Source organism: Carassius gibelio, chromosome B22 (genome assembly GCF_023724105.1).
Source record: "Carassius gibelio isolate Cgi1373 ecotype wild population from Czech Republic chromosome B22, carGib1.2-hapl.c, whole genome shotgun sequence".
Classification (NCBI taxonomy): domain Eukaryota; kingdom Metazoa; phylum Chordata; class Actinopteri; order Cypriniformes; family Cyprinidae; genus Carassius; species Carassius gibelio.
The window spans coordinates 1,074,016-1,100,621 of record NC_068417.1 but is presented as its reverse complement, the minus strand read 5'-3'; the positions used below and the strand labels follow the sequence as shown (position 1 = coordinate 1,100,621).

At 39.8% G+C, this 26,606-nt stretch overlaps 1 protein-coding gene and 2 long non-coding RNA genes across 4 annotated transcripts in view; 2 read left to right on the top strand and 1 right to left on the bottom strand.

The window, feature by feature from the left end:
- LOC127987626 (uncharacterized) overlaps window positions 1–26,606 on the bottom strand; it is a 459,131-nt gene that overhangs the window by 137,883 nt on the left and 294,642 nt on the right. The window lies entirely within an intron of this gene.
- Window positions 1–26,606, top strand: part of LOC127987560 (uncharacterized) — a 1,055,570-nt gene that overhangs the window by 894,550 nt on the left and 134,414 nt on the right. The gene's annotated exons all lie outside the window — the stretch shown is intronic.
- LOC127987650 (uncharacterized) lies at window positions 3,953–4,983 on the top strand. The gene is made up of 2 exons (XR_008161305.1): window positions 3,953–4,066; window positions 4,780–4,983. It is a non-coding gene; the product is annotated as an uncharacterized LOC127987650 (long non-coding RNA).

Genomic DNA, 26,606 nt, shown 5'->3' with positions numbered 1-26,606 from the left:
ACACACACAAACATACACACACACACACACACACACACACACACACACACACCTGTTTACTGTACAAAACACAAAACACACACAAACATACAAACACACACACACACACACACACACACACACCTGTTTACTGTACAAACACAAAACACAAATTGTGCACACAATTTAGAAATTGAGATAATGAATTAGCAAACTGAGGGAACAAAATAGTAACTGTCTTCACATTTTAGTACAATGAGGGAATGAATAAGTAAATCATGCACACAATTTTTTTTTTATTAAATTAATTTATTTTTTTTGCATGTCATTTTTAAATCGTTCACAGCTGAGCATCATGAGAGGCAGATCTGCGCCAGAGTGATCCTGACTGTCAGCTTCGATGTGGTCAGCATAGTTTCTGCTTGTCTCTAGTAAATGCATGTTCCTGTACTGTAACCTACACAGCAGCTAGAGACAAACACAGAGTTGCTCAGCATTATGAGCCGGCGGAGAGCAATCGCAGAGACTTTGGTCCTTCATGAGATCGATTCTTACTGTAGTTTAATCACTATACTGTGGACCCTCTGTTATGCCGTTAATAATGTTAAAAGAATAATGGTGCAGTAGCTTTTGGATATTTGACTGTTTTATTTTTAATTTTCTTTATTATTGACATGTATTACAACAAAAGCAGCCAAGATGGCTTCCAAATTGTTCCAAACTATATTCAGATGTGAAAAACTGTACATCAATACACAGTAAGCTTCAAAGCAAAATAAATTCATTGTGCTGTTCAGTCTTTATGCTTTGTGTTTGTGCTTTGCTTTTTTAACCTAAATTGATTTAGTTTTTTAGTTTTTTGTTTTCAATTATAAAATACATGTTATGTAAATGTTAAAATACCTTATCGATCTGTGATTCATGTCGATGTGCACAAGAGAAAGAGTCGCTCGAACGGAGTACGTCCTCCGAAAGATGCCTTTTCATAATTTGCTGCAGAATAGAGGGACAAAATGTGCTTAAACTGATTAACATTAGATATTAAACAATTATAAAGTAATTTGAATCATCTAACGTTCTTCTAAACATTAGAAACATTTTAAAGTAAGTACTATAAATGAGTAAACCTGACCACATCTGAACATATAAAACATGTCCTAGATATAAAGATTCATTTCTAAACTGAGTTTCAGAGGGGTGTGATAATTCATGCTGTGTACTGTAATCTTTCAACAGGATAAAAAGCTGAAACCCTTTCATAACTGCATTTAATGGAAAATGAATGAAACTGACAATATATTAAACTGACAAAGAGTGATAACAAAACGCTTACACAACAACTCTTTAGGATCATAGTGACAACTATTTAATGAACACTTTTCACATTTCTGCAGTTGTCAGAACTGATATAATTGTGTCTGGGTAAACAGAGATACTGTTTAGTGGAAGTATAATGTTAGTGGTAATGTAGCGGGATATAACTATGTGATATATAAAATAAAATAAAAACAATCAGAAAAAAATCTCTTTTATCAAAGTTATTTTGCCATTTGTAAGCAAGGTTGTAAATGAACTAATTACTCGAGCCAATGCTGTCACGTCACGGGACAATCATGTTTGGGTCAAACTGTAATACTCTGCTTCACAATGGTGAGGTACTGCCTAAATTTCTGCCATACTCATTGAATATCTGTCCATGTGAGAACAGGTAAAGGTCGATCTCTCTCATCTCTCACACTTTTTACAGTCTAATGATTGAGATTCGAGTCTCAAACAAGATCTTTCTTCTGTGTTCCTGGGGTTTCTCTTCATCAGATCCAGAAATGTCTCTGTCCATCAGATAAACATCACATAATCTTTTACATTCTGAACCATTTATTACTGTACCTTCAATGAAAAGAATGTAAACATCTCAGTATTTCAACAAACACTTTTAATTATTTAATAATTTCTACTTCTCATTTTTTAGTTTTCTGTTTCTTCATTACAATTGTACTGTCATTGCTTAAAACAATATTTATATACATTTCCTTTAATTAATTAAAATCCCACATCTTCATTTTTTTTATTATTTAACCCAATCTCTCTATTTTCTGAAAGGTGCTGAGGTCAGATCTGCTGATGTTGGTCGTGTTATCATTGTATCGTTGCTTGTCATTGTTTCTTCTTCAGTCTCACTACTATGATCTTCATTTATAGCATTGTCTGGAAAATAATCATACAAATTATTATTATTATTTGTTGTGGATTCTTCTGAGGAGGATTATTTATAGCACTTATCTTATCCACTTCTCTTGTGTGTTTTTCTGATTCTGATGCAGGATTTTGAGGACAGTGATAAAGACAGGAATATGAAGATGAGCTCAAAATATTAGAGAATAAATTACATAAAAACAGTGTTATAAATGTTGAATATGAGTACAGAAGACTATAATGAAGAAGACTAAATTCATTAGTCTAATATTCACTTAAATGTAGGCTTTTAAATACATAAATTATAACTAAATATTTTATTGTAAAATGATAAAATGTTAATTTCAGCTGTAAATAAAAGGTAAAGTGCTGTTTTGTCTTTTTCAAATTTATAAGTTTATGAGTTACAGTCTCAGTTTTTCTCTTTTAATAGACATTAGATTCAAAACTATTTAAATCTTAAATGACAGATTGTGAAAAGCACATAAATATACATCACAGCAAGCTGTAAAACTGAACAGAGATGATAAATTCAGAAAATAAGATGAAAATAACTGGCCATTTTCTATTTGTATGTAGAAACTGGAAGTTTATTATAATTAATTGAATTCTGAACTAATTAAATGAATCATACATTTATATAACTTAATTATTCATCATAACCTACAGAATAACTGAATAAATCCTTCAATATGAATTCATAGACTATTGCTGAAATGAAAGAAATGTAATGAAATTTCTTCAAATAAAAACAGGACTGTATATGATTCTGTTATATAGCATATAATCATTACCTTTCAGACTGATATGTTTGTCTTGGATTATTTGATATGGTTTGATATGATCATTATTCATTATTCATCATCAACCCTTCAGAGTAGTCAAATGTATCAGAAGGAGGTGAATGGAGCAGATTGAGAGGGAGAATGTGAAGAAACAGCAGGTGGCGCTAGTGCACTGTTTTAGTTTGGGATCTGCTGTTAGAAGGAAGAAGAAGGAGAAAGCAGGTGTGTTTGTGCTTCACATTCCTGTCCAGTTGGTGGCGCTGATGCACGAGATCTGTTGTTAACTGGACTTTGATTTTCTCCGAGATGAAGTCGAGTCAGGTGACAAACATCAATCGTGAAGATCGCACAGGTGTTTAACAGCGATCACAAACCGGAAGTGTTGGAAAGACTTCTGGATTCTGTTCCTGCAGCACAAGATCGTCTGAACTACTGCAAGTAAGTCTGAATACTTTCACCATTACACTTATTTAGGAGAATGATGAACGCGTTTCAGAGCTGGATGAAGCGGGATTTGTTCAGTTATAACTTATACCTGTCTGTCGCCGAATAACAAACCACCGAGAAACAGAGAGATATTAATAAAACAAACTGATTAAAGACGTGTTAAAACGTGTAGATTATTTTACAAGTCTTTACAAATGTAGCAGTCAGAATAATTCTAAACGTGTTATTTTATTTCTCCTTCTTCCAGTTTAAGTCGCGAAACCGAAAGTATTCAAATCAAACCTGTTCTTCCGGATAGAGAGACGATAAACACGAGCAAAATTAATCTTTTTTTTTTTTTTTTTTTTTTTTTTAATGCTTCGACAGAAATGTGTATGTAAATAAAGAAGTGTGTTGTGAGTGATCTGAAGAGATTATTACATGGCAGTATATTTGTAGCATATTTTATTTGTATATTGATTGCTTGATAACTCAAAGATTCAGCACTAGTTATTTTCTTCATTATGTCTTCCTCTGAACTCTCATGATCTTGATCTGATTGTCATGTCCAGGTAATGATGAGCATCTGATCGTCTTCAGAGACACAAAGATCTCAGTGTTGAGCTGTTCATCTGCAGTCTGTCAGAGAAGAGAGGAAAGATGAGTCTCTCACACAAACAGAGGTAAGACTGAGTCTGTTTTCAGAGAATCATTTTAAACACTGCTGCACTTTCAGATGTTTGCGATGTACGACCCAAAGGTTATCTTGTGTACAGCACGCTTTATGAAGCTGCAGTGCATTCTCTGCCAGCTTCCTGTGTACAACATCAGATACACACAGCTAAATACACTGTACATTAAATACAACAAACCACACCTAAATTACTGTATCTTATGTTGACATTTCAGGACATAAAATTGTTACAATGAAGAAGAAAATTATAATTTTGAGTTTGTATCTGAAAGGTAAGAGAGTTGCAAAATAAAATCTTATCTCTGTTAAACGTTCAGCTCAGACTTGGATTCGGGGTCAAAAGGATACAGTAATTTTTATTATAACATTTGTTACTGTTATTACACCCAATTAACAAAGTGATAAACTTTTAAAATAGTTTCAGAACTGTGTAGCACTGACATTTCTGCTTTCTATTTTAGTAAAACAAAAACAAAAAACCTCTTTAATTAGATCAGTCAAATATTTGTACAATTATATTTAGTCTCATATATAAAGTACTTTACAGAAATTGTTAAACAAATGTGAGTCTGTAAGTAAGAATGACTGCTAACTTTAAAACTCTGCAAACATTTCTTTGAAGGACTAGAGAGAATGTGTGTCAATATAAAACACAGATGAACCTCCTGTAGAAAAGTTTCTCTTCTCTCTTTGTGTCATTAGTGTAAGATCAGACTCACATGTGTCCAGCTCTGTGTCTGTGAAGAGTGACCAGTCAAAGGATGGTGAAGGACCGAACTTCAGTGAAGAAAGGGCATCACAAACTGAACAGTATTTGATGTCTTTCTTATTTTTCTTTAAACATAGAATTTGTCAAAAAGTGTATCAGCAAATAATTATAATAAAACTTTGAATACAGTCCGTAAATGTATCACTTATTTATTGTTTTTCTATCAGCTAAAATGTTTACAAGATATTTCTCATATTTTTTTTCTAAAAATGCAGTATTTTGATTTATTTTATTTAATCTCAGGCTTCAGTATGAAACATTAGATCCAGATTTACAGCCTCACAGAAACTGCAAGAATTTTACAGACAGTCTCCTGCAGATCTTCCAGGTAATAAAACACATTTTCAAGAACATTTAATAATTATAATAAACAAAGATGTTATTGAATAAGATTGTGACAGAACTTTTATTTCACATTTTTCCTTTAAAGAACCTATAAAATAAGAATGAAAGCCTATTTTTATGAATATTTTTAACAAGTTACTGTTTGTCTCAACTTGATTTTTGATGAATCTTTTTAATAATTAAATAATTTTGACCAAATATAGATTAATATTTTTTTCTTGTCTTGCTTTGTAGGATCTTGAGAGAAAAATATTCATATTTCTGAAGAAAGAACTGGAAAAGTTTAAGAAAATATTACAAAAAGAGGACTTTCAGAACTTTGTGAAGGACTTTAATGAGAACAGATGCAGTATGAAAGAAGCAGCTCTTGATCTCACGCTCTACTTCCTGAGAGAGATGAAGCAAGATGAAGCTGCTGATACTCTAGAAAGTAAGAGACTCGTAATCATCTGTCAGAGTGTCACAGATGCCCCGTTTCCACCGCAGGAACTTTACCCAGGAACTAGGGACTTTGGCCTGGTACTTGGTGTGTTTCCACCGCAGGAAACAGGAACTAAATAAAGTTCCAGGTAAAAAAATGCCCCTCAGAAAGTCCCTGCTGGCGAGGTGATACTTTTTCAAAGTTCCGGAACTTTCGGGGGCGGGACTTGGGCGCTAAACATCCTGATTGGTTGAGTTCACGCAGCATTGGTTGAGTTCAACCCCCATTTATTCGGATCAACATTTTCAAAATATTACTGTTATTGTGTCATGAAATGTAATTTTAAAAGTATTTCAGGCGAGAATGTAGTTGTTTAAAACTCAAATCTGTGGTTTATTTATAAAGACAGCGCCTATTTAAAAATGTGTTTCGCCAATCTCAGAGACGGTGAGCTCCACGCAATCAGCGGGAGATCAGTGATCATCTATCCGCCGAGAAGCAGCCTCAACTCAGCTAGACCTTCTGATGTGTGCCGCTGGCTCTGATGTCTCTTTAGTGGTTAAACATAAAATATAATTTAGCTGCGGGGTAAATCTAACAGGTTTTCTTTGGTCCGTATTCAATTTATCTATCAAAGAGGAAAATTGCAGTAACCAAGACGAGCTGACTGAAGTTATGAACGACGCTGCTGTTTGCAGTATTACCAGAATCGCGTTGTCGCGGACATCACACTCCCGAGTCGAATAAGCAAAATCTGAACTACCGAGGATGCACGTCCAATATCAGCATACTTTGTATTGAGAAACGCGCACAGAGCTACGTCACCAGTCTATTTGCTTGATCTTCCCGGTACCTTACACAGCGGTGGAAACACAGAAAGCAACAGATCTGGGGGGAGAAAAGTTCCTGGGAAAAAAAGTTCCTGGTACAAATGTTCCGGGTAATTTTGGTGGAAACGCGGCATTATAAATTTATTGGAGAAAATAAGATTAAACAATATCTTTATATTTGTTTCTGTTTAGACGAGCTTATCTTCATTCATCAGCTAAAGTGTAACCTAAAGAAGAAGTATCAATGTGTGTTTGAAGGAATTGCAAAGCAAGGAGACTCTACACTTCTGAAGAACATCTACACAGATCTCTATATCACTCAGGGTTGTAGTGAACTGGTCAATACTGAACATGAGGTGAGACAGATTGAAGTTGCTTCCAGACGTCATGAATCACAGGAGATACAGATTGAGTGCAAACATTTGTTTGAAGCACCTGAACAAGACAAGCAGATCAGAACTGTACTGACAAAAGGAGTTGCTGGCATCGGAAAATCAGTCTCTGTGCAGAAGTTTGTTCTGGATTGGGCCGAAGGAAAAGAAAATCAAGATGTCAGCTTCATATTTCCTCTTCCATTTAGAGAGATGAACTTAATGGAGAAAGACAAACTAGGTTTGATGGACATTATAACTCAGTTTTTCCCAGAGACAAAAGGACTGAACCTCACAAGAAGAAATCAATTCAAAGTCTTGTTCATTCTTGATGGATTGGATGAATGTCGACTTCCTGTAAACTTTAAGGATAATGAGACGTGGTCTGATGTTTCATCACCAGCCTCTCTGGATGTTCTCCTGACGAACCTCATCAAGGGAAATCTGCTTCCTTCTGCTCTCATCTGGATCACCAGCAGACCAGCAGCTGCCAGTAAGATTCCTCCTGACTGTATCGACCGGCTGACAGAGATACGAGGATTCAATGATGCACAAAAGGAGGAGTACTTCAGAAAAAGAGTCACGGATGAGAATCAGGCCAAAGAAATCATTGATCATGTTAAACAATCAAAGAGTCTCTTTATCATGTGCCACATCCCAGTCTTCTGCTGGATTTCAGCCACTGTTCTCCAGAACATTTCAGAGGAGAAAAGAAATAATGTTGTGAAAAACAATCAGGCTGATGATGTCTCCAAAACACTGCAGGAGTCAAATACTGAAGACACTCCTAAGACTCTGACACAAATGTACACACACTTCCTCAGATTTCAGATCCAGCAGAGCAGACGAAAGTATGATGGAGAACATACACCAGATGTTTCCTGGGATAAAGATGCCATCTTTTCACTGGGGAAACTGGCATTTGATCAGCTGGAAAGAAACAATGTAATCTTCTATAAAAGAGATCTGGAAGCCTGTGGTATTGACGTCTATAAGGCATCAGTGTACTCAGGCATGTGTACCCAGATCTTTAAGGAGGAAACGGGGATCCTTCTTGGTACCATGTACTGCTTTGTTCACTTGAGCATTCAAGAGTTTATTGCAGCCCTTTATGCACATCTGTTTCTAGACATAAAGAAGAAATATGTGTTTGATCAAGACTCTACAGAACAGGAAAACAAAAGTGAAACCATGATTGATTTGCTCAAGACTGCAGTGGACAAGGCACTAGAGAGTGATAATGGACACCTGGATCTTTTTCTTCGCTTCCTCCTTGGTTTGTCACTCCAGTCCAATCAGAGACTCTTACAGGGTCTGTTGACACATGTAGCAGACAATGAGCAGAGCAAAAAGGAAATAGTTCAGTACATCAAGCAGAAATGTGAGTCTAATCTGTCTCCAGAGAGATCCATCAATCTGTTCTACTGTCTGAATGAACTGAACGACCAAACTCTGGTGAAAGACATTCAGACCCACCTTAGCAAAGGAAGTCTCTCATCTGCTGATCTTTCACCTGCCCAGTGGTCTGCTTTGGTCTTTGTGTTGTTGACATCAGAGGAGGAGCTGGAGGAGTTTGAGCTTCAGAAATTCAAGAAATCAGACGAGTGTCTCATTAGATTATCAGCAGTCATCAAAACCTGCAAAAGAGCTCTGTAAGTTATTTAATATATTTTGTCATGTTTTGTTCACATCTTAAAATTGCATTAACCTACATTGATACTAGATAGAAATGTTCAACTTTTTCACATTTCGGATTGTATCATGGCTTTAGGGTCATGGTTTCTGTACAGTTCGGTATGTGCTATGTTTATGAAAAAACTATACTTTTAAACAAAAGTAACGAAAATAAGAATATTCTAACTACAAACAACAGCACAAATAAATACAAATACAAATTAAATATTGTATTAGATGGAAAATCATGGTTTATTTTATTTGTAAGGCGAGTTTTTATATAGCACATTTCATACACAATGGAAATTCAAAGTGCTTTACATAAAAAAAAAATAATCAAGAAGAACAAAAATAAAAAAAGCAATTTTAGAACTTTGAAAATGATTTACAAATTTACTTATTTAAAATTAATTTAAAACAGTTTAGAAATAGAAAATGATTTGACATAAAATTCAGTTAATATGTAAATGCAGTGCAATCAGTACGGACATTGCACAGTCGTCATTCAATAAATGCACAGCTAAACAGATGAGTTTTGAGTCTAGATGTAAATGTGACTATTGTTTTAGCGCATCTGATCTCTTCTGGAAGCTGATTCCAGCTGCGGGCGGCATAGTAACTAAAGGCGGACTCCCCTTGTTTTGTGTGAACCCTTGGTATTTCTAACTGACTCGATCCTAATGATCTGAGTGGTCTGTTAGGTTTATATTCAGTGAACATATCTGCAATATATTTCAGTCCTAGGTCACTGAGTGACTTATAGGGCCCTATCATACACCCGGCGCAACCCGCCTTTGCGTGTATTAGAATTAGGCTACCTATTTGCAATTCAGCCTATTACTACTAATAATGATGAATGAAATTGGCACATTAATCGAACAGTTGTGCCAACACACACACACATATATATCAACTGACTCATTGCGCGGAGCCTTGGTGGATTCCTGCTTATCCCATAGATGATCGGCTTTTGCGCTTTCGTGCACGAGCAGATCGGTTTCTTCGTTTGAGAAGCGTTTAGCTTTTCTGACAACAAATTCCGCCATGTAAATAGGGAACTGCCATGGTGCAAGCGCATCTCACTTTTAAAGGGAATGGGAGATGACACTCAAATTGGTGTGGTATTGAACATTATGCCCATTACTTATAAAGAGAATAGAGACAACCCATTCCAAAAATGCGCCTCGGCGCACAGACTGTTTTCCATCTTTAAAATAGCAAAAGGGGATTTGGACATGCCCTGAGTGCACCTGCGACGAGTAAAAGTACTTTAACATTAATCCTAAATGTACAATGACTGGAAGCCAGTGTAAGGACCTGAGGACTGGTGTGATATGCTCAGATTTTCGGAGCAGAATATTGAGAGGAGTGTCAAACCACGCAGTTGTGACGTTCCTGCACCAGAGAGACACAGGAGAGTGAGAGATCCAATTGCAGATGTCTTTATTATGGGATAATCCAAATCGTAGTCAAAACAATCCAAGGTCAAAACCAAAAGACAGTCCAAAAATAAACAAACAAGGAAAGGGACAGGAAAGGGAACTCGGAAAATGAGCGGATCGGGGGACGAGCAGACTAGAAAGAATCTCGGGGAACGAGAATGCTGGATACATGAACGTAGTAGAAGAACTTTATTGTCCCCGTGGGGCAATTGGGTTTGCGGCGCAGTCTCAAGGCACTACATGACAACATATAATAAAAACAATACGATGCATTACAAAACACTTAAATACATATATACAAATAAAAATACCATTGGGTCTAACCCTGCCAGCTGGACAGATAGCTTATTTTAATTGATTTAACGCCTTAATGGCTTGTGGTACAAAAGAAAATTTTGATCTGTTCTTGGTCATAAGAGGTGGGCAGAAACGACGCCTAGATGGTAATAAATTAAAATGGGATGCTAATGGGTGTGTGTGATCGCATACAATGTTATTGGCTTTTTTCAACATTCTGTCCTTGTAAATGTGTTCGATGCTTGGTAATGTTATCCCAAGTAGCTTGCTAGCAGTAGTGACTGTTTTTCTAATTATGTTTTTCTGTGCTTGGGTCGCATTTCCGAACCAACAAATGATACAGCACGTTAAGATAAAAGCAGTATAAAACATCTGAAGCATTTTGTTATTGACATTAAAAACAACCAATTTCTTTAAGAAATACATTCTTTGCTGTGTCTTAGTGTGCAAAAGATCAAAAAAGAAGAGTCCCATTTAAGTTTGTTGTCCAGTACAATGCCAAGATATTTATAGTTTGTAACGACCTGAATGATCTCCCCATTGATAAAAGTATCGATTGTTTGCGGTGACTTTCTAAAATCTATGGACATTTCTTTGGTCTTAGTGGTATTTAAAATTAAGTGTGACTTATTGCACCATTCTAAAAAATAATTTAAAACTGGCCCATGATCTACCTCCCCATCCTGTAGCAGACTCACAAGAGCTGTGTCATCCGCATACTTAATAAGATGCCTGTTTTGAAAAGTGCTAGTGCATGAATTTGTATATAAAATAAATAATAAAGGAGATAAGACACATCCTTGTGGAGAGCCTGTATATGTTATCTTCACATCAGACAGAAACGAACCCACTCTAACACGCTGGACTCTACTGGTAAGGAAATCCATGATCCAATAAATAATACCTGTGTTAAGAGAGAATTCACTGGCTAAAATTTCTGCTAGTATCTTGGGTTGCATGGTGTTAAAAGCAGATGAAAAGTCCACAAATAGAATCTTAGCATGGGTCTTTGGTTTCTCAAGATGAGTATGCAACAGGTGCATTAATGTCAGAATTGCATCGTCCACCCCCCTGGAGGATTGATAAGCAAATTGCAAGGGGTCCATAAGATGGTGAGTCTGTGATATAATGTACCACTTAACCAGGCGTTCCAGGCACTTCATAACTAATGATGTCAATGCAATTGGTCTGAAATCATTTAACTCTGTGGGTCTTGGCAGTTTTTGCACAGGTACGATGGTAGATGTTTTCCACAGGATGGGGACTTTACAAGGATTAAGAGAAGAATTAAAAATTTCAGTGAACACAGGATCTTCAGGATATTACCACAGATTTTGTCAGGGCCAGGGCTTTTTCGTGGATTACAACGTAATCAATGTAAGACATCCAATTGCCTGATACTTAATACAGATGCAGAAACAGAGGATGGAGGGGGCAGCACCGCTTCAGCACCACTGACACCCTCAAAACAACAGAAGAAGGCATTAAGCTGGTTTGCCCTTTCCAGTCCCTAACCTCCATGCATAATCAGGGAAGGATTTCCCCTGCCCTTGTGGGGGACATTGGTCATGGTCTTAATTCCCTGCCATGCCTCACGAGAATTGCCTGACACCAGGGTTGCCTCAATCTTCTGTCTGTACCTGTACTTAGCCAGCTTTATTTGTCTTTTAATCTGTCTTTGAATGTCCCTTTTAACTATATCATTGATTCCTGTATGCATTTTTCTTTCCAATTATAAGATGCTTTAATTTATTGGAGATCCAGGGCTTGTCGTTTGGAAATACTTTAATGGTTTTTATGGGACTGACTGAGTCTACACAGAAATTGATGTATTCAGATATTGTTTCCACTTGTTCATTTATATCAGGGCATTTAAAGATGTCCCAGTTTGTACAATCAAAACAGCCCTGCAGGGCCATAATACTGTCATTATTTCATACTTTAACTGAGTGTTCTTGGGGCTTCTCCCTTTGCAGGAGTATGTAGGCCGGAGATAAACCACATTGTGGTTAGATGCCCCTAGTGGTGGAAGCAATGATGACGAATAAGCATCTTTGACAGTTCCATAGCATAAGTCTAAAAACTTATTTTTCCGGGAGGGACAGTTGACATACTGATAATATGTGTGTAAGCACTTTTTCACAGGACAGTTATTAAAATCTCCTAAAATAAACTTAGGAGCATCCGGAGACAGTAGATCAAGCTTGTGGGAGAGATTAAAAATAATGTCAAGTGAACTGTCGAAATTTGCATTTGGATGAATATATACGACAGTTAAAAATATCTGAGGGAACTCTCTGGGCAGATAAAAGGGACGAAGAGAGACACACAGCAGTTGAATATCAGGAGTACAAAAACTCTCTCTCACCACCACTGTGCGACACCACTCGTCCCGGATGAGTAGGCAGTAGGGCTGTAGTACTCGAGTCCGGTCTTGGACTCGAGTCCAGACTCGAGACATTTTTCTGTCGTCTCGGACTTGTCTCGGACTCGTTGAATTTGCACTCGGACTTGTCTCGGACTTGGCCATTGGACTCGCCAAGTCTTCTAGTTGGTCTCGACCGAGTCCAGCAAAAAAATAAAATAAAAGATTTCTCCCTCAAAACAAATCCACATTTGCACGATGTCGTGACTGAAAACGTGTGGAAAACGCTAGGTGCGCCACTCTCCTTATTTCAAAAGCACTCCAGTGGCGTCTGCTGTTGCTGGGCAACCATGACCCGCTCTCCATGATGACGCAGAAGTTTCAGCAAAGAATAAATGGAATTCCAGCACTTAAAATCACTTGCAGTAGCTCTGCTAATAGATTCATTTAAAAAATGGCTATCCTTGTACAACTATGATCATCTGTTTCTCCATCTTGCCTTAGCTTTCAGTATTGTTCCGGGAAAGGATGTGCATGACCAGTGGTGCACTTACTGCGACCTGAAAAGTTTAGATGTTTCTAATTTAATTTTCTACTTGTTAGATTGTGTTTGATTTACGTCTACACCTAGATAGCCTTTTTTTTATCAATAAACGCGTATTAATGCATAGACTTATGCAACAATTACATATGTAAATTTTAAAAACTTTAAAATATATATGACATTACATATTTACATTTTCATGTAAAAGCCAGTATTTGTACCTGTAACAATCACAAAATTTTTCCTATCTGCATTCGGATACAACATCGTACAGTTTCTTGATAAGACTATTATGACTTTTTATATATTTTTTCGTAGTTATCACTGAACAAGTATGTCGTGTTAAACTGAAATAATTATTAATTTCTAAAATAATATTTATCATGCAAGCAGAGAGATGTCATGACAAACGTTTAGTGATCATTTGAACACGACTGAATCCATTCAATGCGCACATTTTCATTACGCAGAACACTTTGAGCGAGTCTTAATGTTAATGAACTTCACTAAACAGATGTGTGTGTTCCGCTCAAACCAGCAAAAGGTAAATATGCAAACATGTAGGACAAGTAGACAATGTATCCGTATCGAAGCTGATTATTAGCCTACTCTTGAGAGAGAACTGATTTGATTTTTGAGAGACTGAGACGCGAAACGCTGCTGTTTGATTATTCCATTCATTCGTAACATGGTAGCCTAAGCTTTCAATATTTGCCTTTTAAATATATACAAATAATATAACGTGTAGCTATGATGTATTATTATAGGTAAAATTACTCTTGCAACGCTCTGATTTCTGAGAGATAAACAGAGAGGCGACAACAATGCAGTGTTTGATTTGCGCTCTTTTCACTCATAAAGTTTACATTCATTCACTTCTGGCGCTGATGCCCTGGCTCACCTGTTATCTAGCAAACACCAGACTCTGTCAGCTTCAGCCGAGTATTCAGGCAGAATTATTCCTTGAGCGTTATTCGTTTTTTTAAGCAATTATCCTTGCCATTCCGAATAAGGTATTCGGCTTCAGGCACAACCCTAATTATTACATTACATGTTTTATTTTTACATGCAACATAGATAAGGTCATATAGTAACAGCTCCACGCAATATTGTAATTCTAAAATTCACGACGTACTTGCAAACACTTTGTATGCATTATGGTTAATGCATGCTGGAGTAGTCGATTGTTTCAGACAGAGCTCGACTAGTCTATGCAAGCACTAGCACAGTAGGACAAAAAAATTTCGCTGTATTTATGTGCGCATGGCCAGTAGAGCCAAACGTATCCATTCTAGCCTTGCTGCGCGCATTTGTCATATCCCGAGCTTTGCGTGTGTCTGTGCACTGTGCCAAGGCATCTGTCATATACATTTTTGACCACAGATATAATGTCAACAAAAAATAAAGTACATAAAAATTATTTGACCTTACAGTTCCAAACTTTGTTTGTTTATCCAAGTTTAACTCCCAGGGTCGGACTGGGGGTAAAACCAGTACTCATTAGCAAGGCCCCAAAGGAAGAGAGGGCCCTTGAAAAGTATTAATCTGAAATATATATTTTTTACCTGGATATTTTCATGGGTGGGGGCCATGGGGGCCCATCAGGACTGCCTATGCATAGGGCCCAGGATCTTGTTTAACACCCCTGTTAGCTTTAACCCTAATTATACACACTTGAACCTAATCAAGCTCTTACTAGACACACTAATCTTCCAGGTGTTTTAAGGCCAGTTGGAGCTAAACATTTCAGGACATTGGCCATCCAGGATCTAGTTTGGAGACCCTGTTCTACAGAGTTGTTATTTTGCACATGCTTTTTGATCATTACAAATAATAATGTAAAATGATTTTCTTAGAATAGGAGATATGCTTTCTCTCGCATTACAAACATTATCAGTAGTTTAGTATGTGGTCTTGAAGAGGACCCTTTTTTCTTTCATTTGGACTCGGTCTTGGACTTGGACTCGAAACTTTTGGACTTGGACTTGACTTGGACTCGAACCTCTTTGGACTCGGTCTTGGACTCGACAAAGCCGGACTTGACTACAGCTCTAGTAGGCAGACCCCGCCCCCATGGGTCTCCTTCGTGATTGTAGTGTCCCGGTCAGTCCTAAACACAGAGAAACCGAGGGGTCCCACCTCGCTGGATGTGACGCCGCCGTCCAACCATGTCTCCGTGATTGCCATGACACAAGCACTACGATACTCATGAAGGTAGCGGATATTTGCAGTCAGCTCGTCAGTTTTCGATTTTAGGGACTGGGCGTTGATGAGCAGCGTAATGGGCAGAGAGAGTTTGTTTTTTAATTTCCTTAATCTCCTCCGAGTGCCCACTTTTGATCCTCGTTTGCGCTTTGTCCGTACAGTCCATCTCTTTGGGTTAGTCCTCAGATAATTCGGTATGGAGTTTACTACGGCTGCATGATCCGTAGGTAAACGATCGCGTATCAGTAGGAGGAAATCTCTACTATATTGTATTTCACCCGCCACGCCGGTAACATGGTCGTGATCTAATCCATGGGAGATACAATGTTTTAAAATCACTATAAGCAGTCCAATCTTACACCAATAAGCCAAGTCCATGATTGCCTTTAGTGCAGTGTGGAATTAGACCATACAGGAAATGTAACACTCACGATAACAAACAAATAAACAACAATTAAATGCCAAACACGATAGGCAGCAGGACAGCCACAGTGCAGCGCCCGGTAGTCAGTCCTTACCTTTACATGAAAGGTAAGGACTCCATACAAACAACAGGGAAAGACTGGTATTTATAGGGAGGCTAATGACAATAAAGTTACTGCACCTGGTGCAATTAACAGGAGTGCAATTACTGTGATGACAGGACAAGACTAGAGGAATTCTAGTCCCTACGTGCAAGTGCCTAAGGGGAAGTGAGCCCACTAGTGGACACCAAGGGAAACAGAGACTAGACAGCGTGACATTACACCCTCCTCCACGGAGCAGCTGCCAGATGCTCCACCCGAACCCAAGGGAAGACCAAAAACACAAAGAGACCAGGAGGGAGGTGGAGCGGTGGAGGACCAGGGGGAGGGACGGAGGGACAGGTAGAATGGAGAAACAGAGACAAGAGGACCAGGTAAAACGGGGAACAAAGACAAGACGACCAGGTAAAATGGGAAAACAGAGACAAGAGAAGTGCAACACAAAACAAGGAGTCCAGGAGTGAGGTGGACCAGCGGAGGATCAGGGGGAAGGATGGAGGGCCAGGTCCTTAGAGGGAAACAGAAAGAAAGACACATACAAGAAACCCAGGAGGGAGGTGGACCAGCAGAGGATCAGGGGGAGGGACGGAGGGCCAGGTCCATAGATGGAAAACAGACAGAAGAAAATATAACAAACACAAAAACACAAGTCCAGGAAGGAAATAGCGTGACGCCCACCAGGGTGGGAAGACCACCACAACCGTGTGGTCGGGACAGATGCCCCCCAGGGCAGAGCAGAAGACCACCACAACCGTGTGGTCGGGACAGACGCCCCCCAGGGCGGAGCAGAAGACCACCACAACTGTGTGGTTGGGGCGGAAGCCCCCCAAGGCGGAGCAGAAGACCACCACAACCGTGTGGTCGGGACAGATGTCCCCCAGGGCGGAGCAGAAGACCACCACAACCGTGTGGTCGGGACGGAAGACCCCCAGGGGCCGGACAAACAGGAGGACAAGTCTGGTTGGGCAAGTCTGAAACATAGAACATGAACATGTTAAGGGTAGCCTCCGTGGCCACAACAGGATCAGTCGGATGCTCAGAGTTCGACTGAGACGTGACGAGCCTCTGGAAGTTCCGCAGAGGTGAAGAGAGAGTCTGGTAGTTCAGCAGAGACGTGGAACGGTTCTGGTAGTTCATCAGAGAGGTGGAGAGGCTCTGATAGTTCAGCAGAAACGTGGAACGGCTCCGGCAGTTCAGCAGAGACGTGGAGAGGCTCTGGCAGCTCCACAGAGAAGTGACAAGACTTTGGTAATCCCATGGGGTTTATACTGGATTGCAGAAGATCAATGCTGACTTGACTCTACTCATGAAGATTATTGGTGACTTGCATTTGTTCATGAAGATCATTGGTGACTTGTATTTGTTCATGAAGATCAACTGTGACTTGACTGTCCTTGAAGATCAACAGTGACTTGATCCATCCACCAGTTCTGGCATATCTAGATGCTGATTAGACAGCGTGATTATTGCACAGGTGTGCCTTAAGCCCCTTTCACACTGTGATTGTGGAAAATACAAGGGTAATGTGTCCCAGCAATTGTTCCCAGGTCTAATAATAATGTAATGATAAAAATTAAACTTTCATATATTTTAGATTCATTGCACAACAACTGAAATATTTCAGGTCTTTTATTGTTTTAATACTGATGATTTTGGCATACAGTTCATGAAAACCCAAAATTCATATCTCAAAAAATTAGCATATCATGAAAAGGTTCTCTAAACGAGCTATTAACCTAATCATCTAAATACCTGCTAAAGATTCCTGAGGCTTTTAAAAACTCCCAGCCTGGTTCATTACTCAAAACCACAATCATGGGTAAGACTGCCAACCTGACTGCTGTCCAGAAGGCCATCATTGACACCCTCAAGCGAGAGGGTAAGACACAGAAAGAAATTTCTGAACGAATAGGCTGTTCCCAGAGTGCTGTATCAAGGCACCTCAGTCGGAAGTCTGTGGGAAGGAAAAAGTGTTGCAAAAAAACGCTGCACAACGAGAAGAGGTGACCAGATCCTGAGGAAGATTGTGGAGAAGGACCGATTCCAGACCTTGGGGGACCTGCGGAAGCAGTGGACTGAGTCTGGAGTAGAAACATCCAGAGCCACCGTGCACAGGCGTGTGCAGGAAATAGGCTACAGAGAAGCAGCACTGGACTGTTGCTCAGTGGGCCAAAGTACTTTTTTCGGATGAAAGCAAATTTTGCATGTCATTCGGAAATCAAGGTGCTAGAGTCTAGAGGAAGACTGGGTAGAAGGAAATTCCAAAATGCCTGAAGTCCATTGTCAAGTACCCACGGTCAGTTATGGTCTGGGGTGTCATGTCAGCTGCTGGTGTTGGTCCACTGTGTTTTATCAAGGGCAGGGTCAATGCAGCTAGCTATCAGGAGATTTTGGAGCACTTCATGCTTCCATTGCCTGAAAAGCTTTATGGAGATGAAGATTTCGTTTTTCAGCATGACCTGGCACCTGCTCATAGTGCCAAAACCACTGGTAAATGGTTTACTGACCATGGTATTACTGTGCTCAATTGGCCTGCCAACTCTCCTGCCCTGAACCCCATTGAGAATCTGTGGGATATTGTGAAGAGTAAGTTGAGAGACGCAAGACCCAACACCCTGGATGACCTTAAGGCCGCCATCGAAGCATCCTGGGCCTCCATAACACCTCAGCAGTGCCACAGGCTGATTGCCCCCATGCCACGCCGCATTGAAGCAGTCATTTCTGCAAAAGGATTCCCGACCAAGTATTGAGTGCATAACTGAACATAATTATTTGAAGGTTGACTTTTTTTGTATTAAAAACACTTTTCTTTTATTGGTCGGATGAAATATGCTAATTTTTTAAGATAGGAATTTGGGGTTTTCATGAGCTGTATGCCAAAATCATCAGTATTAAAACGATAAAAGACCTGAAATATTTCAGTTGGTGTGCAATGAATCTAAAATATATGAAAGTTAATTTTTTATCATTACATTATGGAAAATAATGAACTTTTATCACAATATGCTAATTTTTTGAGAACGGCCTGTATAACTCATTGCCATTAATGATATAAGCCTATTATTAATTTACATATTTTAAGTTTTATTCAAGCATGCTAGTTTGTTTTATGTAGGAAATTTGAATCCATACAATTCTAATATATATGCAGTGTGTTTTCTGTTAATTAATTTTTTTTTTTTTTTTTGTATTTAACAAATGTATTTCATGTACCGAACCCAGTGATTTGATTTATTTATCTTTTAGGCTAAATGATTGTGGCTTAACTGACAAAAGCTGCCCAGCTCTGGCTTCAGTTCTTGGATCAGATACCAATCTGAAAGAGCTGAACATGAACTATAATAATCTGCAGGATTCAGGAGTGAAGCTGCTCTGCACTGGACTTAAGGATATAAATTGCAAACTAGAGATACTGAGGTAAGTTTTGTGACAATCATTAGTGTTTTGTTAGTGTTTTGATCCATCTGTTAACATGGACCTAGATAATTTGCCACATAATTGAAGACAGAACTGCTTCAGCTCAGTGTAATTTGCAGGCTTTAATTCCAGCATGAACTCTAACTTCCAGTGCCCTCATTTATCAACAGTACATATGCACAGATGTGTGTGTAATGAGTGCGTAAAAACAGTCTCATGCAAAAAGTGGGATCTACCAACTTTTTTGTAGGAATGTTTTTAAATATAAGCAGAACTCAGAGCATGCTTAAGCAGAGATTCTAATGCTATAATGGCAATACTACAAAAAGAAAGTGCTACTGTGTGTTTCCTGTGTCCTTTAATTGCAAATACTAAATTTATAAATTAATAATTCAAGTCAGATAAGATATTTAGTCTTTTTTACCCAACCCCCCAGGAAAGAAGACTAAATATATTTTTGTTTATATAGTAAATGCATATTGATTATTTGAACTAAAATCAAGACAAAAGTAATAAGTAAGATAAGCCTTTTATTGCGTGCAGCCGGGAAGTCATTTGAAATGTTGCTATAGTGTCATGACTGATCTGGCTATGCTGGAAGATTAGGCAAACCATGCGCTGTACCGAGAGTGTGTATAAATTTTTTTTAAAAATTTAAAAACGCTGATCTGTTTAGTGAGAGCACAGAATGGCTTCACTGTCATTACTGCTTTCTTTTTCCATTATTTCGGTAAGGACATTATACATTCACATGATTTATAAAGGGAGGTGTTGTCACCATGTATTTATTGGAGGCATTTCTGAATGCAAATGACCAGGAACCTCTTTTTTTAAGTCTAGATCTAGGCAAAGTGAGTAGACAGAAATCACTGGATCTCAATGTTCTGCACGAGTGAATCAGATCGCTGCTCTATTTCAGTAGAAACACTGTAAACTCAACACATTGACCTAAATTATTTCAATGTTACAAGGACATTTTTTAATTCTTGCTGCTGAGTGTTTTTTGTGTGTCTTGTATAAGAGATTGCTGACTGAATGAGTTGCCATCATCACCAGTATTTGTCAAATGTCAGCTAAAAAATACTGGTAAATATTAAGATTAAAACTGAAGTGTTTTCTCTTTATACAGTCTGAAGAACAACTGTATCACAGAAGGAGGTTGTCATGTTCTGGCTGCAGCTCTAAATTCAAACCCTTCAAATCTGACAGAGCTGGATCTGAGTGAGAATAAACTAGGAGACTCTGGAGTGACAGAAATTTCCAGTCTGCTGAGAAATTCACAGACAATACAGATACTCAGGTCTGAATTTGGTTAATCTAAACATGAATCAATGTAAACCTCCAGCTGTTCTGTAAACTAGTGCTGTGTCACAAGAAATGGGTCAGGAATGTGAATATTTATAAAATATTGACAAACAGGTTGATTTTTGGAAGTGATGGGAAATGTTAATATCCTAATGGTGTAATAAATGTTTTTGTATATTAATTAATTTATTTATTTATTTAGTCTTTCTGAAGACTTTCAGGCTGCAGTATCACTGAAGAAAGTTATAATACAGTTGCAATCAAAATTTTTCAGCCCCCCTGACCTGCAAGACATTTTGCTGCGGAGAATAAAATTTTATGAAAACAACTCAACAAAGGCATCAGTATTAGAGGATGTTTATAGTTAATGAAGTTAATACACTTTTGAGTGATTCTGAGAACGTAACATTGATGAATCATGATGAAATTCTAATTGGAGACTGAACAGGCCACTCATCTACATTCTATGACTGATCCCTGAACCAAGCAGAAGTAGATTTGGATGTGTGCTTTTGGATGACTGTCCTGCAGGAAAGTCGATTGATCGTCAGCTTCAGTCTTTGCACCAAAAGCATTACAATTCTTGTCAAAATGGCCTGATATTTCAAAGAATCCATGATGTCCTTCATAATGTCATGGTTTTCACTTCCTGCTACAGTAAAGCAACCCCATGACCCATCGTTTCATCAAAACTTCTCTATACAGATGGGTTCGTCAACCATAACTCTTTCTAGGACAGCCAGAAACCTAGGAGGATTAGACCCTTCCTGTCACGGTTCATGAATGCACCGTCACCTGCTCGTCTCATGTTATGTCATGTTGATTGTTTTATGTGGGTGTTACCGCTGATCATTCCACCAGCCTACTTAATGCCGTCTTTCGTCTCTTGTTTGTCAGATCGTTGTTTGGGTTCCTCCGTGGTCCATGTCTGTTCGTCCTACAGCTCTACTGCTTCGTGCCTTGTTTCCTGTTCGGTCTACCTTGGATTACTGCCATCACCTTGGATCTATCACCACCATCACCTCCACCAGCGCACTGAAACACCATCTCACCTATCTGTGCTGCCGTCGAGGTCCCTGCATCACCCTCCAACATCTCCTCATCATTACTTTCCCTCAATAAACATTCTTACTTGCATTTCCCTCCTGTCCTCCATCGTATCGTTACAGAACAATCTGACCAACTATGGTGGCAGCGAGTAATCAACCATCCGCCCTTGAAGAGTTTCTCAGCACCAGTGCTCGGAGGATGGACTCCCAGGAGAGGAATCTTAGTGACACTGGTCGCGCGGTTCAGGCTTTGGTGGCGCAGGTGTCCGAGCTCACCCAACAACTACAGCTACTACAAGTTCCCACTGCGCCGCTCACACCGCCCATTCCTCCTGCACCATCGGAAGCCCCCTCCCAGCCGGAACCACGTCTCCCCATTCTGGAGTCCTACTCGGGTGAGCCAAACTTTTGTAGAGCTTTCTTAACCCGATGCGATATGCATTTTTCTCTCCAACCCAGAACCTTCGCCAACGAATGAGCCAAGGTGGCTTTCGTATTAACCCTGCTCACTGGGAGGGCGGCATTATGGGGAACAGTGGTGTGGGAGAACCAGGATCCATGCTGCACCTAGTTCCAGACACTCTCCGCCGAGATAAGACTGGTCTTCGATCGGGCTGTTGCAGGGAGGGAGGCGGTGAGGATGCTCGCTGAGCTATGTCAGCATGAGAGATCCATCTCGGATTATTCCATCGAGTGCTGATCTCTGGTGGTGGGGTGTCATAGGAACGAGAAGGCGCAGTGGGACATGTTCCTGCATGGGCTGGCTGACCGCGTCCAGAAGGAGATCCACACCCTGGATCTTCCAACGTCACTTAATGGGCTGATAGAACTGGCTTTGCAGGTCGACGCACGTCTAACGCAAGTAGAGAGGCGGGACTTACCCAGCTCCACACCCAAGACCCAGACTGACGTGCGGGCCAGCAGCGGGGACACAGCCAGCCCCTCCTACGATCACGAGCCCATGCAGGTAGGGCGAGCTTGGCTTTCCCGGGAGGAGAAGGATAGGCGGAGGTCCCTGGGCCTGTGCCTCTACTGCGAGGGGAACCAGACATCACGCTTACACCTGTCTGGTAAAAGGCCAAGCCGTACGTATGAGGTAACTATCGGGTGGGATCTCCGCCGAGAAGACCTCATCATCATCCACGATCCTCCTGGTAAGACTAAGATGGTCAGCACAGATTCACGACTGTCAAGCACTACTGGACTCAGGGGCGGAAGGTAACTTCATGGACAGTACACTGGCACACAGACTACACATTCCCCTCAGACCCCTCCCGCACCACATCACGGTTCAGAAAATATCGGTCATATCTCACGTCACTGAAGACCAGGGCTCTGAACCGGTTCAAGGAACGAAAACGAAAACCGGAAATGAACGATATTTTGACAGGAACAGAACCAGAAACAATAACGAAATGAATTTTTTTAGTTCCAAACAGAATTGAAAATTTGAAATGGACATTAACCGGTTAATAACGTTATCGTATCGTTCCGATTAATATTTGAAATTTGCTGTCAACCAATCACGAATTCCAGCAGTACAGCACACGCAAATGTGACTCTGAAGCAGCGAGTGTAATGTCCGCTCAGCTCTGAACTCAGTCAAGTCTCAATGGCAATGCATCGCCTTCAGGGCTGGATTAAGACCAAATTGGGCCTGATGACGCAGAGCAAAAAGGGCCTATTTTTTCTAGGCGTTGGTGCATGTGCATTCGACACTCAAGTAGAGACCTGCATTCCAGCAGGACCCAGCGCAACCGAGTGCGTCGCGGGACAATATTTGATTGGTGAATGCGGACGCGGGCGGCAAGATATTATTGTGTGCGGGTTGTGGGAAAATAAAGTTATTTGCGGGACTCCCGCAAAGTGGAAATATCTACTAAAATAAAATTACTAAAAACAGATAGATATAATATACTCAAATAAAATAAAATAGACTTTGCGGAATGGGAGGATGCTGATGAAACCATGGACAGCGACGTGTAATTCCATTCCGAAATAGCGAGAGATCCAGTGGTGGAAAAGGCGATATCAAGAGTTTCCGAGATTAAGCAAAGTAACACGCCGTGTAGGTTACTTTGCATTCCAGCTCCCAGCGCACCATTGGAGAGGGCTTTCAGTAATCGCGGTCGAATAAGTGGGCAGAGAAGGATTAATCTGAAGCCCTCATCAATGAACGACATGCTATTCCTGCACGGACTACATTAGTAGTCTTAGTCTACAATTTTTCTTTTAATTCCGTTTATTTTTAATGATTTATTTATTTTGCTAAATATAAAAAATTGGTCTTTTGTTATTGAGGAAAAATGTTTTTGTTTGTTTAATGTTTGAAGAAAAGAAGGCATTCTTAAGCAGTATAGGCTAATTTTCCTTTGAACATGAAATAAATCCAGGTTTATTATTATTATTATTATATAATTCATTAGGCTATACTATAGCCTAATAGGTATATTTTTTTATTTACATTTCTTACATTTTTACTGTATTTCTGTGTTCTACGTTCCTTGTTCGTTCCTTTCATCCATTTAATTAAATGCAAATAAAAGGAAACATTTGTTTCTTTTTTAAATTTATATTCAACCCAACTGAGGTCCGCAGCTCTCCTTTGATTATTCCCAACTTTGAGAAGCTCCGCTCGCCAGAGTCATTGGACACCATCATGCACAGATAGATGCGCTAACCAATTTCGACATATGGAAACGTCTGAGAAAGATTTAACAATTTGGAGTCCGACTGTTGGACTCATATACAGCGTTACTTATTATACATTTACTATTATTCTATATTCTTTATATTAAATAACATTTTAGCATCCAGATACATGGAAACATTTGGATTTGTGCTGAATGAGAGAGGTATGCGTCAGCTTCAGCTTACATTCATTTGTTTTTGGATTGAGGTTTTTATAGCCTAAACTTTAAAAGGATTTGATTTGAAGAGAAACTAATAACCGTTTTTATAATGTTTTTAAACATTTTGCTTAAGTTTTTTTTTTTTTTTACTCTCAAAACGCAATCTTATACAAGTTTTTTTTTTTTTTTTTAACAATGCAGCAAACATTTTTAAATATCTTAAAAATACTTTTAAAATGTTGATAGATTTTTTTTAAGTAGGCCTAGCTTACATTTGAACAAAATCTGGTGCAAGCTGTAAACTGTAAGTGTTATTAACTGGTATTTCTTCCTCCCGAACCGGTTTCGGAATGGTAATAATATCAGAGGAACACAGAACAGAAACGTTAAAATATCGATTCTGCTCGGAGTGAACCGATTGAATTTTTTTTTTTCGTTTTCAAGCCCTGCTGAAGACATCACCCTCATCACATCAGGCAACCACTCTGAAACTATTTCCTTCCACATCCTTGACTCTCTCCTGGCATCCATAGTCCTCGGTCACCCCTGGCTCCTCCTTCACAACCCCAAAATAGACTGGTCATCCAACTCCATTCTGACTTGGTGTAACAGATGTCATGAGTCTTGTCTAGTGTTTGCCTGTCCGTGTTTCAGGAGGCGGCAGTGGATTTGTCTAACGTGCCTGCCGAGTACTTCCACCTGAAGGAAGTGTTCAGTAAGCTCTTCCTCCGCATCGTCCCTATGACTGTGCCGTAGAATTACTGTCAGGTAAGTCTCCGTCTAAAGGCAAATTATATTCACTTTCTGTTCCGGAAAGGGAGGCTATGGAGAAATCTAGCTTCGAAGTTCATCCGCCCTTCCTCTTCTCCAGCGGGGGCGGGGTTCTTTTTTGTGGGGAAGAAAACAGATCGCTGCGACCTTGCATTGATTACCGGGGACTGAACAACATCACGGTAAAGAATACTTATCCTTTGCTGTTGATGTCTTCAGCCTTCGAGAGGTTGTAGGGAGCGTTGATTTTCACGAAATTGGACTTATGTGTAATGCTTATCATTTGTTCCGCATCAGGGAGGGGGATGAATGGAAGACCGCTTTTAACACCCCCAGAGGGCACTTTGAATACTTGGTTATGCCCTTCGGGCTTTCCAACTCCCCAGCGGTCTTCCAGGCATTCATCAACGACGTGCTGCGAGATATTATTGACCAATTCATATATGTCTACCCGTATGACATGTAGATTTTTTCCTCTTCTCTCCAGGAAAATGTGACGAGTGCTTCAGAGATTGATAGAGAATGGGCTTTTTGTCAGTTTGTGGTGGAGGTCGATGCGTCGGAGGTGCGGGTAGGGGCGGTGTTATCTCAACGTTCTCCCTCAGATGACCAGGTCCACCCATGTGCGTTTTTCTCTTATCGTTTATTCCCTGCCTAATTAAATTATGATATTGGTAACCGAGAATTGTTGGCAGTCAAGATGGCATTGGAAGAATGGCGCCACTGGTTAGAAGGATCGGGGGTTCCTTTTATTGTATGGACAGACCACAAGAATTTAGAATATATTAGCACTGCCAAAAGGTTAAACTCCAGGCAGGCTTGGTGGGCACTTTTTTTTGGACGTTTTGACTTTGCTCTCTTGTGCCGGCCGTGTTACAAAAATATTAAACCCGATTCCTTGTCACGTATTTTTGACCGTTCCGAACGTCCGTCCACTCCTGAGTGTATTTTTCCTGAGACATTAGTGGTCTCCACACTCACATGGGATATCGAATCGAAGGTCAAGACAGCCTTAGAAGGGGGTAACGCCTCCGCCCGGGTGCCCACCGAATCGCTTATTTGTGCCGGAGGGATTACGATCCAACGTTATCCAGTGGGGGCATTGTTCTAATGTGGCTTGTCATCCAGGAGTTAACCGTACAAAATTTTTAGTCAAGCAAAGGTTCTGGTGGCCACTTATGGCTCTCGACATTCACAGTTTTGTTTTGGCTTGCTCGGTTTGTGCCACTGGTAAGACCTCCAATTGACCCCCTGATGAGTTACTTCAACCGCTGCCGGACCCTTCGAGACCCTGGTCCCACATCGCACTAGATTTAATTACCCTCCCAGGGCAACACTGTAGTTTTGA